This window comes from Callospermophilus lateralis, unplaced genomic scaffold (assembly GCF_048772815.1).
Source record: "Callospermophilus lateralis isolate mCalLat2 unplaced genomic scaffold, mCalLat2.hap1 Scaffold_43, whole genome shotgun sequence".
Lineage (NCBI taxonomy): Eukaryota > Metazoa > Chordata > Mammalia > Rodentia > Sciuridae > Callospermophilus > Callospermophilus lateralis.
The window spans coordinates 7,214,516-7,232,587 of NW_027514380.1; the positions used below are offsets into that span (position 1 = coordinate 7,214,516).

At 32.5% G+C, this 18,072-nt stretch overlaps 1 pseudogene; it reads left to right on the forward strand.

The window, feature by feature from the left end:
• The first annotated feature begins 13,817 nt into the window (after positions 1 to 13,817).
• LOC143389072 (actin-related protein 2/3 complex subunit 1A pseudogene) lies at positions 13,818 to 17,732 on the forward strand (annotated as a pseudogene).
• The last annotated feature ends 340 nt before the right edge of the window (positions 17,733 to 18,072 follow it).

Consider the following 18,072-nt stretch of genomic DNA (forward strand, 5'->3'; position numbering starts at 1 on the left):
AGAGATTAAAAAACAAATATATATATATATATATATATATATATATATATATATATATATATATACATTTAGAGATAAGTAAATATATATATATATATATATATATATATATATATATTAAACTATAAAACAGATCAAAATGCTGTCTATGTGAAGATAAGTTTTTATAATATCATACATATACTGTTAATTTTTCCTTTGGAGTCAACATATGGAAAAGGTGACCTGTTTTCTAAATACAGCAACATGGTCAGAACATTATTTTGCAGTGTCTGTGCATTTTAAAATAAGCTATAAATACTTTCTTCAAGTAAGCAAAGTATGTACATAAATGTGTTGGATTAGTTTCAATTACCCATCAGATTTAAATGCAAAAAATGACACTGTTAACAGAAATCTGGCTATAGATCTATGCTTTCACACCAATTATAAAATCCAACTTTCAGGCAGGTTTTTAAAGCTAGATTTATTATATTTGAATACATATAATTATTTCTCAAGATCTAAGTGCCCAGAAATCTTAGTTTCAAAACCTTTCTGGTAACTTAGTCTTAATAAAATTGTATATGAAAAATAAAAGTTGGCACATGCTGTTTATGGAAAAGGACAGATCACTTTAAAATTGAGTTGGAGTAATTAGTTTATTTTGAAGTGTGCAATGCAAAAAGCAATGGCATAATATTATGTCTAAAGTGCTTCAATTTTAAGGTGATATTTTTATTAAACTTATGGTGCCAAATCCAGATTACTAAAATTGTCTACTCTTTCTCTGTATGAAATACTTGATCTCTAACTATGCTTCGAACTCTAAATGTGCGATCATAGATGTTCTTTTTAATATTTCCTCATTTTAATGGTTTTAAAAGTATGTGAATTTAATTGGACTGTAATTAAAGTGGCCATGTGTCCTATGCTCATGCAAAATTGCTTATTATTTACAAGGCACTCAAATATCCATTAGCAAACAAAATTTCCATTCTCTTATTCCCATTGTGGTGATTACAAGATTACAATTGCTAGCCTATCAAATCAAACATTTTGGTAAAATATTTATTAAATGCCCATTGGACATTTGACTTTATTCATTCAATGCCTTGAAATGACTAATTTAATACTTTATGGCAATGAATCTCTTGCATTCCTACAGTCAGTCTGGATGACCTGAGTACAGCCATATCTATTTGGCTTTAGATTATGGTGCAATAAGTTTGCTCCATCTGCCTCTCCTGCCTTTTTATAAATGTTGATTTTGTGCAATTTGGAAAGCAATGACTATGATTTGGATCACAGACTCTGAACATGCTACCTGTGCTATATCCAAATGTTCTTATAATTAATAAATATAAATTCGGAAGAAATTCTGTGTTTGTCTGCAACCAAATTATCATTCCATTGTTGATAATTTTGCAGGATGTATTTATACACACACACACTCACACACACACACACACACACACACACACACACACACAAAGGAGATAAAGGCTATCAAGATAAATAACCATCTTCTGTTATTCAGAAACACACTATTTACTTTCCTATACCCACAAATATGCCTGTCCCTATCGCGTGGCCAGATGTATTTATTTATATCTGAAGAATTGTATCTTAATATATTGGTGTTCTAGCCAGAGGAATTGTAAACTGTGATGATGAAAAGATGGTTAATTTATTTGCCTGTCATTGGGGCAAGTAGGTATTGAACAATGCATTCTGTAACCAGAATTTGGAGAGTTTACATGTGTATAAAATATGTTTTACTCGCAATGCTCTTCTGGACTATTCATATGTATTTTATAAGTGAATGTTTTATACAATCATATATTTTCCCCTTTATTTTCAACCATGGATTCATAAAATCGCATTGTGATATTAGCTTAGTGGCATTCTTCTATCCTTGTTCAATATGATGTCTGAATTATTTTTATTTTATTGTCCATTCATCTTTTATCAAAAATTTTGTCCTCTGTATTAAGGAACTAACTTCTTTGTATTAAATTTGCATGAGTAAAGTCAGGCTTGCTGGTGCACACCTGTAATCCCAAAGGCCCCAGAGGCTGAGGTAGGAGGATCTCGAGTTCAAAACCAGCCTCAGGAATATAGTGAGGCCCTAAGCAACTCAGTGAGACCCTACCCCTAAATAAAATACAAAAAAGACATTGGGATGTGGCTTGGTGGTTAAGTGCTGCTAAGTTCAATCCTTGGTACCAAAACAACAACAACAAAAAGCAAAAAACAACAACAAAAATTGCATGATGACATCCTATAACTTATACTCTTTTAAGAATATTGAATATTTTGAAAAATTCAATATTGACATGTTTTTCTAGTTTCTACTTTATAACTGGTACATAGCTTTTATGGCATGTAACACATTGTATTTATTTATTTGATGGGTTTGGGGTCATTTCCATTACTCTGCTATGATATTTTATAATCATGTAATTTTTTATCCATATTTGTTTGAATATTTGTACTCAAGTTTCTTTTTTTAATTAAAATAGGAATTTATGAGTGATACACATTAAATCTGATAAAATATGTCAATTTCCTCAAACATCTACACTAACAGTAGATAAACAGTTTATGGTTTACTCCATTATAACCCACTGTTTAATTCTACTTTTACTTGTTATGAACAAAAATAGTAACTTTATATTGTTTTAGTTTTTATTACTAAAAATCAATTCACTTATTATAAACCAATAAGATTCTCTTCATGTGGCTTATTCTGATTCTTTTCTTGTTGCTTTTCAGAGTCCTGTATACATTAGACAATAATCATTTGATGTTTATTTATGCTACAAGTATTTTTACCTGATGTTCATTTCTTTATTAAGTTTTACGCATATGTTTCTTTAATTTTGATGTCTTAAATAATCTCTCCATTTTTTTTTTGGTTAAGTGTCATATTTAAATATTTATTTTAACACAGATTCATACAGCTCTTTTTTTAGATTTTTTTGGAGGCTTTTACTTTTACATGAAATCTTAATACAGCTGATAAACTGTTAGTACTGTGTGAAATAAACCCTGTTCTTTTTCAAATAGCCAATTAAATTTTCTTCAATTTAGAAATCAAATTTTCACAAATCAATGATGCCAGTTCAATCATATGGATATGCAAAGAGATTAACCATTAGTTGTTATTCCTATCATGTGTCAAGTCCTTCACAAAGATTGCATCTTTTGATTATTACACAAAATTGTGAAGTAGGAAATATTGGGTTGTTCTTGCTGTTATTGCTCATTTTGGTGATGAATAAGAGATGTCTTTTGAGGACATAATTGTTTCACTCAAAGTCACACAGCTAATAATTAGTGGATGTAAGAATTAGCATTATATCATTTTCAAATAAATAAACACAATCCATTCTATTCTACAGGTAAACATAGTACAGTATTTTAAAACAAAAGTCTTTGAATCCCATGATATACTTCTCTATTATTACTCCTTCAGTCTCTGCGTCTATGAGAGAGAAAGCACACAAACCTTGTCATGGTTTAGAGGATTTCACTCATCTAGTCCTGACCCACATCTTGTCCTGAAGATGTACAAGTTCATCTGCTTTGTCATCCTATCTCCACTTTATTTTGTGCCCCATGTAGCACTATCTCAGTTTCTTGTGACATAATAGTCTCAGTTTTTCATTGATGACTAATATTTCCTCTCTGACAGGAAAAATTGACTAATGTTGCTAGCTAGACAACTCATAGTTATCTCTCATGAGAGCTCTGGAATCCATTTTTTTTTTCAGAAAGAGTATCCTAATTCCTCAATCTGAACCAAATATGCTCTCTCTATTCTATACATCATCTTTAAAACTTTTGCCACCTCATAATATTTTTTTCTTGCATAATATATATATCTATATCTATATCTATCTATCTATCTATCTATCTATATATATATATATCAGAATAGAGTACAAGCACCTCAAACAGAAATGTAACCTATCCCTTTTGTATTCTAAGCACAGAATCTGATAACAGTAGGCATTCACTGAAAGCTCACTCAACAAAGCTTAACTGAAGAATCTTTATGGTATAAGGCATAAGATGAATCATTATGAAAATTTTACAATTACTAATGTTTACAAACATTCTTTATGTAACCCCCTTTTTATATAGTCTCATTCTCCTTATGTTAATTGTGATTCTCAGCAAAGGAAAGCAACATATTTCTTATCCAACCCGAAAATCTGGGTGGCTATACATAATGGACATGGTGTAGGTTTCTTCTATGACCAATTTCATATACCTCATAGATCAAGAGTATGTCTTGTTTGTAGTATAATGGGAATAAGTAGTGATCTCCTCTAGATGAACAAGCACTGCTGAACAAGTTGCCCAATTAAGGGACTCATGATTGTTTTTCAGAGAATTTTAGTCTCAGTATAATATTATTTTCTTCTCTCTATTGCAGCTGTAATGGGTGAAAGAAATGTTGAAACACATTGGAACAATCATAATACATTGGCATGAATTGACCACTTTTCCCTATAGTAGATAGGGTTATATAAACAATTGAGACAGTTCATCATAGAAAAGGAATCATAATTTATGATTATCCTTTCTGGGGCTCATCTTCAGAGTCCACATATATGTTAAACATGACAGCTGAAATCAACAAATTTCTTATGAACTGCTACATACCTTCAAAAATCACCCATAGGAGGCTATGAGAAGCAAAAAAAAAAAAAAAAAAAAAAGAAAGAAACAAATGTTTACCTACCCAAATAAATAATTTGGTAGATTTTTTTTCTCTACAAATCATTAGTTGAGTCCTCACTCAGAACTCAGTTTTAAAATAGTAATCTTCTATCTTTATCAAAAACTGTTCAGCAGTAAATTTCTTCATGAACTCTACAGACATCAACCTTGCGTATCTTGGTAACTGAACTGTCTGTTGCTGGTACTGCTTTGGAGGCCAGAATTAGCACCTACTAATCTGCGATCTCTTGTGCAAAGCATCTCTTATTCCTTCTCTGGTTCTGTAATTAATTAGAATAACATTATTCGATTCACACTGCATAATGTCAAATTCTCTTAAAACTCAGCTCTTCTAATACTAAAAAGTCAGCTAAAACTGACCGAATAAATTTACCGAATACCTAAATCAAGAGCAAAACATAATTCTTCACACAAAGTGCAAGCAAACAGCTTTATTCCTGTTTGTGGAGTTTAACCTTCTGCAAAAGTAATTAGGTCTATAATTAAAAACCTATTTGGAATGATTAAAACCCTGTTATCTTGTGGCATTTAAAGATAAATGCAAATGTCACAGAGGATGAATTCATTAAAATTTCTATTTAAGACAAAAAAATTGTGGATGGAAGGTGTTATTTATTAGAATGTTACAGTTTAAGGGAATGTTTGATCTGCAAAGACAACGCAGAAGATGGAAAGTATCTTTCTCATTTTGATATAGCAGGCAACTGCTTTCCACAGTATTTATTTTGGGGGTTATTTTAAACTAGCATTTCAGTCACAGTGTTATTTTAAAGATGATGTAATTCTTCTTTCTGAGGGACTTCGTCATTTCCAGGACATTAAGAGTTGTCAATATGTTTAATTCTGATTTAGTCATGTGTACAAAAGCAGAGGCATACCTGACAAGCAATGTATGTTTTCAATCTAGATTTTCAAGCTATGAATTCAAAGGCTAATTAATTTGGATGAAATGATTGAGTGTTGAAGTCTCCTGTTGCCCAAACAATCTGATAAAATTAAGGGAAGAGAACTTGAGGCTCTGTGGGGACTGTTGGGCTGCATACTGTATAATGATCATTCTGAAACAAATCTGCTGGTGGTCCCTAGCTAAATACATTGCATTCTTTTAAAGTAACACAATTATTCTTCAATAAGTGAAATTAATTACTAGTGGTACAAGTAACTATTATCATATGTTTTTATGTGACTTTAAAATCAAACTTTTTTATGTTTTTGTGTTTCTATTTTCAACACATCAATAGAACACAGGAGAGTATATACATATAAAAATAAATTTAAGAAATGAAATGAAGACAATAACATTAACTTTGGCAAATGCATGATTAAAACCAACCACAGAAAACACCAAGCTGTGTTTTAGGTTTTATCAAAAATTTAGAGATTAAATAAAAAGGATAAATAAAAATAAAAACATATTAGAGTTACCCAGAAAGAAGAAATATTGTATCTATTTAGTCCCTAATGATTAATCAGTGAAGTCAAGAATAAATTAGGCAGGGATTATTTTAGAATAATACTCATTTCTATGAACTTAAATATGGTCTCATAACCTCAGTTTCTTATCATTGAAAAAGATATTATAGGGACTGAGGATGTAGCTCAGTGGCTCTCACCTAGCATTCAATACTCAGTACCATATCAAATCAAATCAAATCAAATTTTTAAAAAGGTATTATAGTTTAGCTACAAGAGTCGCATACCTCACAGGGTTCCATGAGGTCCCAAATTCTCAGAATTTTTTTTAAGTCTAAAAGAGAGTAATCATTTCTTGAAAATTTAACAACATGTACCATAGACCAGTTATTTTCAGTGATGTGACCACAGACTTCACTCCGGGGCACTGATAATCACTTTAATTAGAAGATTTATATGGAAGAATTTCAGACACTTGGCATTAATGGGACTTTGCATTTCTAATTCATCATTAATCTCCTTATTGGAGTAAATGAAGGAACTTGGGTGGTTGACAGAAAGCTAACAAGAGGTTCATCATTAGACTAGAAATCAAGAGATAAGGCCAAGAAATTTCCTTGCAAAACTGACATGGACTACAAAGAATCATTCAAATGGAAAATTCCTGAAGAATAGGAAAATTATAATGAAGGAGTATGAATTTCCATGCTAAAAAGATTATTAGAAATAAAATATTCATTTTGAAAAACATAATGAGTCTTAGGAGGGCATTGCACTCATGCAAGATATGTTCACTTTCACTACCTATTTTTTTACTGAATACTCAACTTTTTATAATGAAAGGAATTCTCTGAATGTTAATTATTTCAGAAATAACCTTAGTTTTAGCTCAGATTTATTCAAATTTAGATTCATTATGGTGAGAAACGATATAAATGATGAAGTTTAGACATGTGTTTAGTCCCACATATATTTTATTTATCATTAAATAATACATAAAGGTGACAAACTCCAATATTTAAGGAATGTATGAAACCTTTAATAGTAGACTATTTTTTTCAAGTGTCTAAGAATTCATGCAGGTGAATAATATAACAATATAAGAAATGTTACAAGGCCTTTCCATATGACTCAGGACTTAGCATTATGGTGGTAACAATGGCAAAAAAATTATAAATATAAGAAATATGGAGAAGAATTTGGGAAGTGCCCTATTTTATTGTATGTCCCATGGGCTGCACTGCAGAGAAATATCTCAAATGTGAGCATTACCATTAATGTAGGGGAGACTTTTAACAATCTGGTAGAAAAAAATTCTGTTATAATTCAAGAATTACTTTTCATTGAATTCATCCTAGTGAGAAACTGCGAAAGAATCCAATGGTTTTAAGACCTTATGGACAGATTTTAACGATCATGTCTTCAGACAGACTATACTATTTTGAAATCTTATGAATCGGAGTACTATGGGAAGGCCTTTCTCTTTGTTCATAGAATAACAGAGAAACTTGGAAAAAGTGTACAAATGAAGAAACATCTCACTAACAAATTATTATTGGAAGGTAAAATTTATCAGGTGATCCTACCATACTACCTTACTTTCATTATCTTTGAATATTTAAGAAGGAACATAGATATATAAAAATAATAGTAAATTTCACTTCATTTTTCTTAATCTATAACAATTACATGCAGAACTTTTATATTTATATTACACTTATTTTACTGTATGGTGTACAGTATGATTATTTTTGCCAAAATTCTTAAAACACTTCGCTCATACTTCCATCTTTCTTGTTGATTTTTCTATTTCTTTATGTGATGTTCATAATTCTGTTAATTTTTAGTTCGGTATAAACTCTTTTGCACTTTTGATGAATACCTTATAAGTCAACTATTTTAATAAACAAATACATTGCAATTAGCTTAAAATAAGATATTTGTGCTTTCCTTCACTCTACCCATACATGCAATCACACAGGTATTTCTACAATCATTATTTAGAAACTTTGGTATGACCTTGAAAAAATTTTTCATGATTTTTTTTCAGCCAGTTTCATATGCCCATCCTTAACTCCAACAATCAAAAATCCAGGCTCCAAATATTTATATCTCTAAAACTTTGTCTTTTTTTTTCAGATTCTTATACAATTGGGTGAATAAAGGATTTAGGTTTGTTTCTGGCTACTTTCATTAGTTTGTTTCTCACTTAACAGAATTTTTATTTATTTATTTATCTATCTATTTATTTATTTATTTTGTGCATGTGTGTGTGTGTGTTTAAGTACATTATAGTTATACATAATATTGGATTCATTTTTTAATAGTCATAAATGCATGTAACATAATTTGTTCTATTTTGAACTTTCATACTTTCCCTTTCCTCCTCTCTCCCACTGATCCACTTCCTCCCCTCCATTAGACTCCCTTGTATTAATTTAGTGTCTTTTAATGAGTGCATTAATGTTATGCAAAAAGGTGGAATTTATTCTAATATATTCATTATGCACATGACATGTTTTGGTCAATTTCACTCAGCATTCCCATCCCTCCTTCCTCCCTCCTCCACTGTTCTTCCTTCTATTTTTATGAGGCTCCCTCCAGAACTCTTTCAAAATTTCGGTTTACTTTCCACCTTCCACATGAGAGAAAAACATTTGACTGCTGATTTTTTGATTACAGGCTTATTTTGCTTAGCATAATGTTCTCCAATTTTGCCCATTTTACATTTGCCCATAACATATAACATAATTTAACATATAATTACATAATTTCATTTTTCTTTACAGCTGAGTAAAACTTCATTGTATATAATATGGTTAGGATATGAGGGTTCTCATGAAGGCTCATGCATGAGACAATGAAGGAATGCTCAGAGGTGAAATGATTAGATCATGAGAGGTATGACCTAATCAATGAATTAATCTATTTGATAGAGTAATGTCAGGAGCAGTGATTGAATTATGGTTCTTGAACTGCTTATGATGGAGTCAATGCCTCTCTTGGGAGCTATCTGTGAAGAGGCATTGATTTGAGACTGCTTGGTTGGTATGGTGACATCCTGTCCAATAGGAGGTTCTGTGTCAGCTACAGAGCTATTCTGTTCTTGACCTTGAGGTTCAGACACCAGCTGCTCCGGGGTAGAAAGTTATGGGTGCAAGCTGATAACCATAATCAGGCTGCTCATACTCCTGACCTTGGTTCTTCTTACTTTGAAGAAGCTTTCTTAAAATAAATCCTTTTGATGTTTCTACCAATATGATAAACGTGCTGAGCTTTTCTGTGTCACCACCTCCCTAACAGGGTGATAGTCTGCCACTGAGATCTCGCTTTTTCTCTATTTGTGTGTCTGTTTATTTTTCCTCCATCTCCACACCAACCAGTCTGGGAACCTGAGTTAATGACTGTGCAGGTCACAGCAGAGAGATAATTTGAAAGGACTTCTGCACTGGATGATAACCCTAGGCAAGTAAGATATGGCTGGAGGAAATAAGTCTTTGGGGATGTGCTTTTGGGTTTATATATTGTCCCTGGCTCCTAGCTCTCCCCTATCCCTGTCTCTCTATTCCTCCCTCCCATTATCCCTTCCTCCCTCCCTCTCTCCCTCCCTCCCTCTCTCCCCCTGCTTCTTTCCTAGCTGCCATGATCTAGAAACTTTCCTTCACCATCTCTTCTGCCATGAGTTCTGTCTTACCAGAGCAATGAAGATGACTGACCATGGAATGAAACTCTGAAACCATGAGTCCAAAATAATGTTTTCTTCCCCTAAATTGTTTTTGTTTGGTCACAGTGACAAAAAGCTGGCTAACACAATGTATATATGCCATATTTTCTTTATCTATTCATTTGCTAATAGGTGATTAGGCTGGTTCTACAGTTTGGTTATTGTAAACTGAACTGCTATAAACATTGGAATGAATGGAAAGTTATATCAAGGAGTTGGAGAGCTGGTTCATATGGTGAGTCCATTCCTGATTTTTCAAGGAATCTCCATATTTCTTTTCAAAGAAGTTGTACTAATTTTCAGACCTACATAGAATTCATGAGTCTGCCTTTTCCCTCATATCCTCATCAGCATTTATTGTTATTTGCATCCTTGATTATTATCATTTTGACTAGAGTGAGATAAAATCTCAGTGGGGTTTTGCATTTGTATTTCCATGATTGCTAAGGATATTGTAGATTTTTTCATATATTTGTTTGCCATTTATATTGTTTTTTCTTCTCATTCTTATTTTCCTTCTACTCACCACTTCTCCTACTTCTTTTTCTTTTGGTACCAAAGATTAAACCCAGCTATGCTTAACCACTGAACCATGTCCCTGCCCCTTCCTTAAAGGGCAATTTAAAGGGTTAAATTTATTTCTTTATTTTGAGACAGACTACATTGCTTAAGCCCTTGAAAAAATTGATAAGGGTGATTTTGAACTTCCAAACTTCTGCCTCAATCCTCCTGCTAGAATTACTCCTGCACCATGCTGCATTTATTCTTTTGAGAAATATCTGTTTAGTTCTTTAGTTCTAATATTGGTCTATGAAGCCAATATGACACTGATACCAATAGCAGTTAAAGACACATCAAGGGAAGAAAACTACAAACCAATATTTCCAGTGAAAATTATTTACATAAAAAATTCTACATAAAATATCAGCAATATGCATTCAAAAATGCATTGAGAAAATTGTACACCACGATCAAATTGGTTTTGTCACAGGGATGCAGGGTTCTTTCAATATTCACCAATTGATAAATGTAATTCACCAAATAAATAGACTTACAGACAAAATTACATGATTATACCAATAGGTACAGATCAAGACTTTGACAAAATTTATCAGCAGTTCATGTTAAAAATACTGAAGAAAATAGGAATAAAAGGAAATTTTCTCAACATTATAAAGATTACACATGAAATATCCAAAGCCAACATAGTACTGATCATTGAAAAACTGAAAGAATTTCACCTAAAATCCAAAAGAAGACAAGGATGTTCACTCTCACCAATCGTATTCAATATAGTTTTGAAACTCTAGCCGGAGCAATCGGATAAGAGAAGGAAATTAAAGAATACAAACAAAAAAAGAAGATGTCAAATTGTCTCTTTTTGTTGATGATATAATCCTATGTCTAGAATACTCAAAAATTCTACCAGAAGACTTGTAGAGCTGATCAAACAAATTCATCAATGTAGAAGGATAGAAGATGAACATTCATAAATCAATAGTTTCCTATATTCCAATAGTGAGTCTACTGAGAAAGAAGTCAGGAAAACTATCTTACTCAAAAAAGCCTCACAAAAATAGACTGTGTTGTTTTTAAATATGTCTCATGATATTGCACCTGTCAGTAGTTTCTTTCTAATTCTAATATTCTTTTTTATATATGCAACATTTAAAACTATTATTGACTAATTGATGAAATTCTGAATTTATTCCAGATATTGGCAATGATAATTCAAGCTTCTATAAATAATAAAGAACAACATACATTTTATTTCTGAAGGGTCAATATCTAGGAATGGGATTACTGCTTTGTAGCTTTGTGTGGTAAGTGTATGATCAGCTTCATAAGAAAGTTTCAATTATTTTTTCCATGCACTTTAGATATTAATGACAAAGTGATGTTCCTATAACATACAATTTTGCTATTAGCCATTATAGTAGATTTTTAATGGTGGCACAATCATGTTAAATTGCAATTCCAATTTACTGGCTAGTTTTGTTGAGCATTTGCTATACTTTCTATCTTAAGTATTTTGAAAAGTTCTCTTCCTTAAAGGCATGATTCAGAGATGGCACTATTTGAGGGGGAGGGTGGAACCTGTAAAATAGATTATTGGTTTTTTTTTTAAATTTATTGATGAGTTCTTGAAATATTCAGAGAATATTTGTGTTATTAGATATGTTTTATTTAAACATTTTATTTTGAAATAAATCTAGAATAATAAACATATGCAAATATAGCACAGAGAATTACTATATCCTATTCACTCAGTATCCTCAGGTTAATATCTTACATAATCATAGCTTATCTGTAAAAATCAGGAAATTAATATTGCTACCATAGAATTAGCTACTCTTCATTTGACCTTTGTCAGTTTTCCATCTAATGCATTGTTTGACTAATATATTTAAGCTAAAGTTTTTGATTTGAATTATATACCATTTTCCACTGGTTTACTTCTAACTTATCTATATTTAATTTAATATCTAATTTAATTAATTTATAATTTCCTTTTAGAGAATACATAATAGGTTATTATTTATACTTTTATCCAAATCCAGAAAACCCTTTCTTTTAAGTAGAGTAGCTAGATTATACCAAATATAAATATTGATACATTTGGGTTTAAACAGATCATTTTACAATTTTTTATTTGTGGAATAGCTCTTTTATCAATAGTGTTTGCTTATATTCTCTTAGATAATTAATTTTTTTGCAATTCTACTTTGTATCCTCTACAGACATTATATTATTTTTAGTGATTTCTCGAGGTTTTCAAGATGAATCTCTTAACATATCACCACCTACCTTCAAATAATTTTCAATCACTTCACATTTAGATTATAAGTCTTAAAACAGGACATTCTCTTTTCTTTCCTAAGATATTTGTGCTATTATTATCTTCTCTGAGAATTATTGGGGTCTAATTATCTTTGCTGTAAGTAGTCTATTTCACTCAATGAGGTTTTCAAATGAGGAAGTTTATTAAGCTACTTTAATTGATATATAAAAAACCTGTGCATATTTAACACATACAACTTGAGGAGTATAGGAATAGGTATACAACAGTAAAAGAGCACTTCTAAATCTATTCCCATAACTCTCAGCTTCCAAAATTTCCTACCATCCTTTTATTATTATTATTATTATTAGTATTAGTATTAGTATTATATTATTTTTTGTGTGGTAAGAGTACAATAGAAGATCTACCCTCTTACAAAGCTATACATGTAAAATACAGTAATGTGTGCTAAGGTCACTATCCTGTAAGATAGATGAAGAATCCATTTGTCTTGCATGGCTGAAACATAACATTATGCCCTTCACCATTACTTTTCCATACCCACTGTCCTCCATTGGCTGCAAACCACCATTCTAGTCTGCTGCTATAAACCTGATTATTTTAGAGGTAAATATGTTTCAGCTTTGTCTACTATTTCTCATCACGGTTGCTCTTCATTCATTTGTATAAATCAAAATTTCTATGTGATCTTCATTCCATCTGTTCAAATATGTTATTTTAATGCTTCTTACAGTGGGAGTCTGTTTTGCACTGCACTATTTTTTTTTAACTGTGCCATCACTGTTTTAAAGTAAAGAAATTTTTACTTTTTAGAAAGTTGAATTCTGAGGGGATCAGATAACTTCCCTGATATCTATAGCTTCTGGAGTAAAAAAATGAAATAAAAAGGAGAAGAAGAAGAAGGAGATGAAGGAGGTGGAAACAAAGTTGGAAGAGATGAAAGAGAAGGTGGGAGAGATTCTGTAAAGAATACTCATGGAAAATAATTATTTATTTATTTGAAATTTTATTTTCATTGCTTTTTCATGATTTTTATTGTGAGTCTTCTTCTTAAGAGGTGTGAATGTTCCTAAAGTTTAGTAGTAGTGGCTCTGATTTTGAATTTAATAGGGGTAAAAAACAAAAGACTTATTTTCTGAAAGAATGTTCTTGGGAGCAAGTAAGTTGCTGTTCTCCAGATTACTAGAAATTCTAAAAAGGTGAAATGTGGATTTCACAAAAGTAGACATACTTAAAAAAACATATAAAGAGAAAACAATGAAGAACACATTATTTCATAGTGTTATTGACCCAAGCAGTACTAAAAACACTCAACTTTCTTTGGGCAGAAAAGTTTTAAAACAGATGTCTTAGTTAGCTTTTTCTGTCTTATGACTAAAGGGTCTGACCAGAGCAACTGTAGAGGAGGAAAAGTTTATTGAGGGCTCAGAGGTCTAAGTCCTCAGAAGGCTGGCTTCATGAGATATATATATATATATATCTCCCAAAGTCACGCCCTAATTCCCACCTGCCCCAGCCACACCCTACCACTTCAGTTAACACTCAGTTGATCCCTATCAGGGAAGTAATTCATTGGTTGGGTTAAGACTCTCACAACCCAATCATTTCTCCTCTGAACCTTCTTGCATTGTCTCACATGTGAGCTTTTGGGTGACACCTCACATCCAAACTATAACAACAGTAGTTGAAACTTCTTCCATTTTATTTTGTTTTTGTGTATAATTTATTGTTTTATTTTTAGTCATATTAGTAACTGTTAGTAATTAGTACCAAACAGGCAATGCCAGTAATCAAGCAGAACTTGTAGATCAGAGCGAAATCTTGGGTCTTGAAAAAGAAATTAGCATTTGCCTGGCATGGTGGTGCATGCTTGTAATCCAAGCCACTAGGGAAGCTGAAGCAGGAGGATCACAACTTTGAGGCGAGTCTCAGCAACTTAGCAAGACACTGTGTCAAAATAAAATAAAGGTAGTTCAGTGCTAAGCACCCCTGGGTTCAATCCCAATATCATGAAATATCATCAATAAGATATCAGGGTGTAAATATGAGACCAGGCAACAAGAAATTGATACACATAGAATACTTTATTTTCAGATGTATGTAAGAAGAATAAGCAATTAAGCACAATTGGGTTTTACATGAATAAACCAAGTCCAGAATAAATGGTACTGATGGTAGCTCACAGACATCCCTTTATTCAAGAATTAAACTTGATTCTACCAGCAAATTCCAACACAGTAGCACTGGGTTGCTTATCATCAACCACTGTGCTTTGTACAGCACATTCAATCCCCAATACCTTATGAGGACAATACTATTATTATCTTTATTTGGCCAGTGAATAAACTGAGATGGATATTAAATAACTTGATTGAGGTACCTATGTGATAGTGGCAGTATGAGAACTAGAGTCTAGATGAACAAAAAACCAGAGACAGACTAATATTAACTCCAAGCCATAAGTCAATATAGGCACTATTATTAGTCATTTTCAATGTTTCACAGTTGAACAGGCCTGAGTGGTTAAATGAATCCCTCTGGTTAGGTCAGTTATTTAGGTTCTAAACTGTGTTGATATAACTTCCTGAACATCAGCCTAAATGTTGGCATCATTTCCTATTGATATTGTCATTATTTGTTAGTATTATATTAATTATTTATATAACTTGTATCATTACATATTTACTCACATATTTAAATATATTTATTAATCATATTTAAATATAAAATTGAATATATATCATTGATATATATTTAAATAATAATCCAGTTCATTGTGCTCATTTTAATCCTTGTTAATAAAATTTGAAAATGGAAGTAGATGATTTTTAAGTTCTGGTAGATTATATACAATTGTACTAGCTAGAATTGACTAAGTCACTGTTACATGAATAACTGTTTACTCATTGTTGAAAATAGATTGAAAAATATAATTTTTTCATAAAATCTAATACTTAAAATGTTTTGTTACATACATAGTTGACTTATTTTTTTGCAAACACACTCTGAGATTCCCTTTATATCTCTATCATCTTAAAGATTTGTTGATTATTTACTGAGTACAAGTCTTCAGAAAGATGCTGTATTCCTGCTGAACTGTTAGAAAACAAGAAACTATAATTTGAGATAATTTTTTAAGATTAAGGCATTGATGTTTACAAAAAATAAAGTATATAAAAATAGATAATAAGTTCATGTGTTTTATATATTGTTTAACCCAACACATACTAGATATCAAAATTATTTCCACACTTATTCATGTGAAAATAACTAGAGGTATAGTTTTCAGCTTTTTTCAATGATGTCTGTCATTTATGATCCTGAAATTCTTGGCACATTCTGTACGGTTTATTGCTTTATGACTTCTTGCATTCTTTTTTAACACTATGCAAGTGATCACAGGAAGCAGATACTTCAGAGATCTCTAGTTCTGCTTACTAACCAAGCTGAACCTAAGTTAGATGACTCAGCACCATCCCAACCTGACATGTTTTTTATCGTTTTTCACAATCCTAATGTTCAAGCTGACTGATGGTTTCTGTACATTCATAACTTCACATTATCATGACCACTAAGTTAAAAAAAAATGATTTTTATGACATATAACTTCTAAGGCTGAACGATATAGTCACAGACTTCACTAAGGAATAAAATTATAACTATAACATAATCTGATTAAATTTATATAGCATACTGTTTTATACATCAGTGTAAATACAATGGATTCTTCATTTTTCTAAATGAAAAGCATCTCACCATCTTTTAGAGCACTCAGCCTAATCATTGCTATACAGATGTAAATTTACTAAAGTGATTTTCTGCCTTCACCTGTGCCAGCTGAAGCCTGATCTTCCAAATTGACCCCAGGAATTCTTGGCTCCAATCTGTTCCTGACCATTGTGACCCCCAGCTTTTTATCCTTTGAAAATGCAAAGAGAGAGAGAGAGAAAGAGAGAGAAAATATTTTTTAACATTTATTTTTTAGTTTTCGGTGGACACAACATCTTTGTTTTTGTATGTGGTGCTGAGGATCGAACCCGGGCTGCATGCATGCCAGTCGAGCGCACTACCACTTGAGCCACATCCCCAGCCCCCCTGCATCAGTTTTTACTAGAGTGAATCACCTGCCATACCTAAAAGAGGGACATTACCCAGATGACCCTTAACCCCAATAATAATGAAGTGCACATCTGTAAGAAGAATGGGAGCAAGTGAGTGAAAGCTAATGAACCCAAGGGGCCCAGGGATCCCTTGGAATTATTGACTGCTTTTATGGAAGGATGGCATGGCCACTTGTAGGGCAGATAGCAATGCCTATATCTGGAGTCAGAAAGACTGTGTCTGGAAACCAACACAGGTGATCCTGAGGTTTAATCACGCAGGCAAGTTTTTGAACTGATCCATCTCCTCTGGCGAACAATTTTGCTGTGGGAAGGAGAGCACGATTCATTTTTGTTTGTTCCTTCAATTCTGGAAATGACTAGTGGGTAAGCAAAGACTTTAAAAATATCATAGCTACATTGTCCTCACCTTGTATGGGCTTCCCAACATTTTGCTAGCTGCATGGTCATGTGATTTCAGATGTAGAGTATCTTCTGGTTCCAGTAAAGAAGTAGATGAAAAGCCAACCAATACTTCCAGGGGCAGCAAAATCCCTTTGGGTCAGCTGATGTCCATCAGAGTTTGTTGACAATGACACTGGTGACTGGGTCCACAGAATCAAAGTCTTTGCCAGTGGGAGCAACTCCTCCTGGTTCAGTCACAACCACACCCTGCCTTGCTGCCAATGACTCAAAAAGGTCTCCACTCTGAAAATGAAGTCTTGCCACTCCTGATTGTCTCCGAGAATAGTGTTGTGGCTGCTGGCCCTGACTACTGTACAATACTCTTTGTCTTCAACCTAGACATTCCAAAATAGAGCATCATGCCCAACATGTCTGTCATGTACCATTTTTGCAACATGGACAAGAGGGCCACCACACAAGACCTAATGCAGACTTGTAGACACTGCACAAGTCTAGCATCACTAAAGTGTCTATTTATAAGGTGAACAAGTAAGATGGCCACAGATTTTATACTACTGGCACTGATGGTGTCAAGAAAAGTTGGAATTTCAAGAACTTAGTAGTACATCCAGAGTCTTCTGAATGTGAAACCAAGTAAGCCTCCACCATCCAGCATGAGAAACATAGCCACCACTTGCCTGTTGGTGAGGAAAGTAAGCCCCAAGAAAACACTTTAAACATATCCAGCAAACACTGTGTGCTTTTGTTTGAATTGGAGCAAGTGTTGCTTTTCTAAAAGCAGCAGTGTTTTTTGTTTGTTTGTTTTTGCTATTTCATCTCATTCTTGATGAAAGCTTATCATTAAGTACTTTATTATGGAAAATTGTTACACT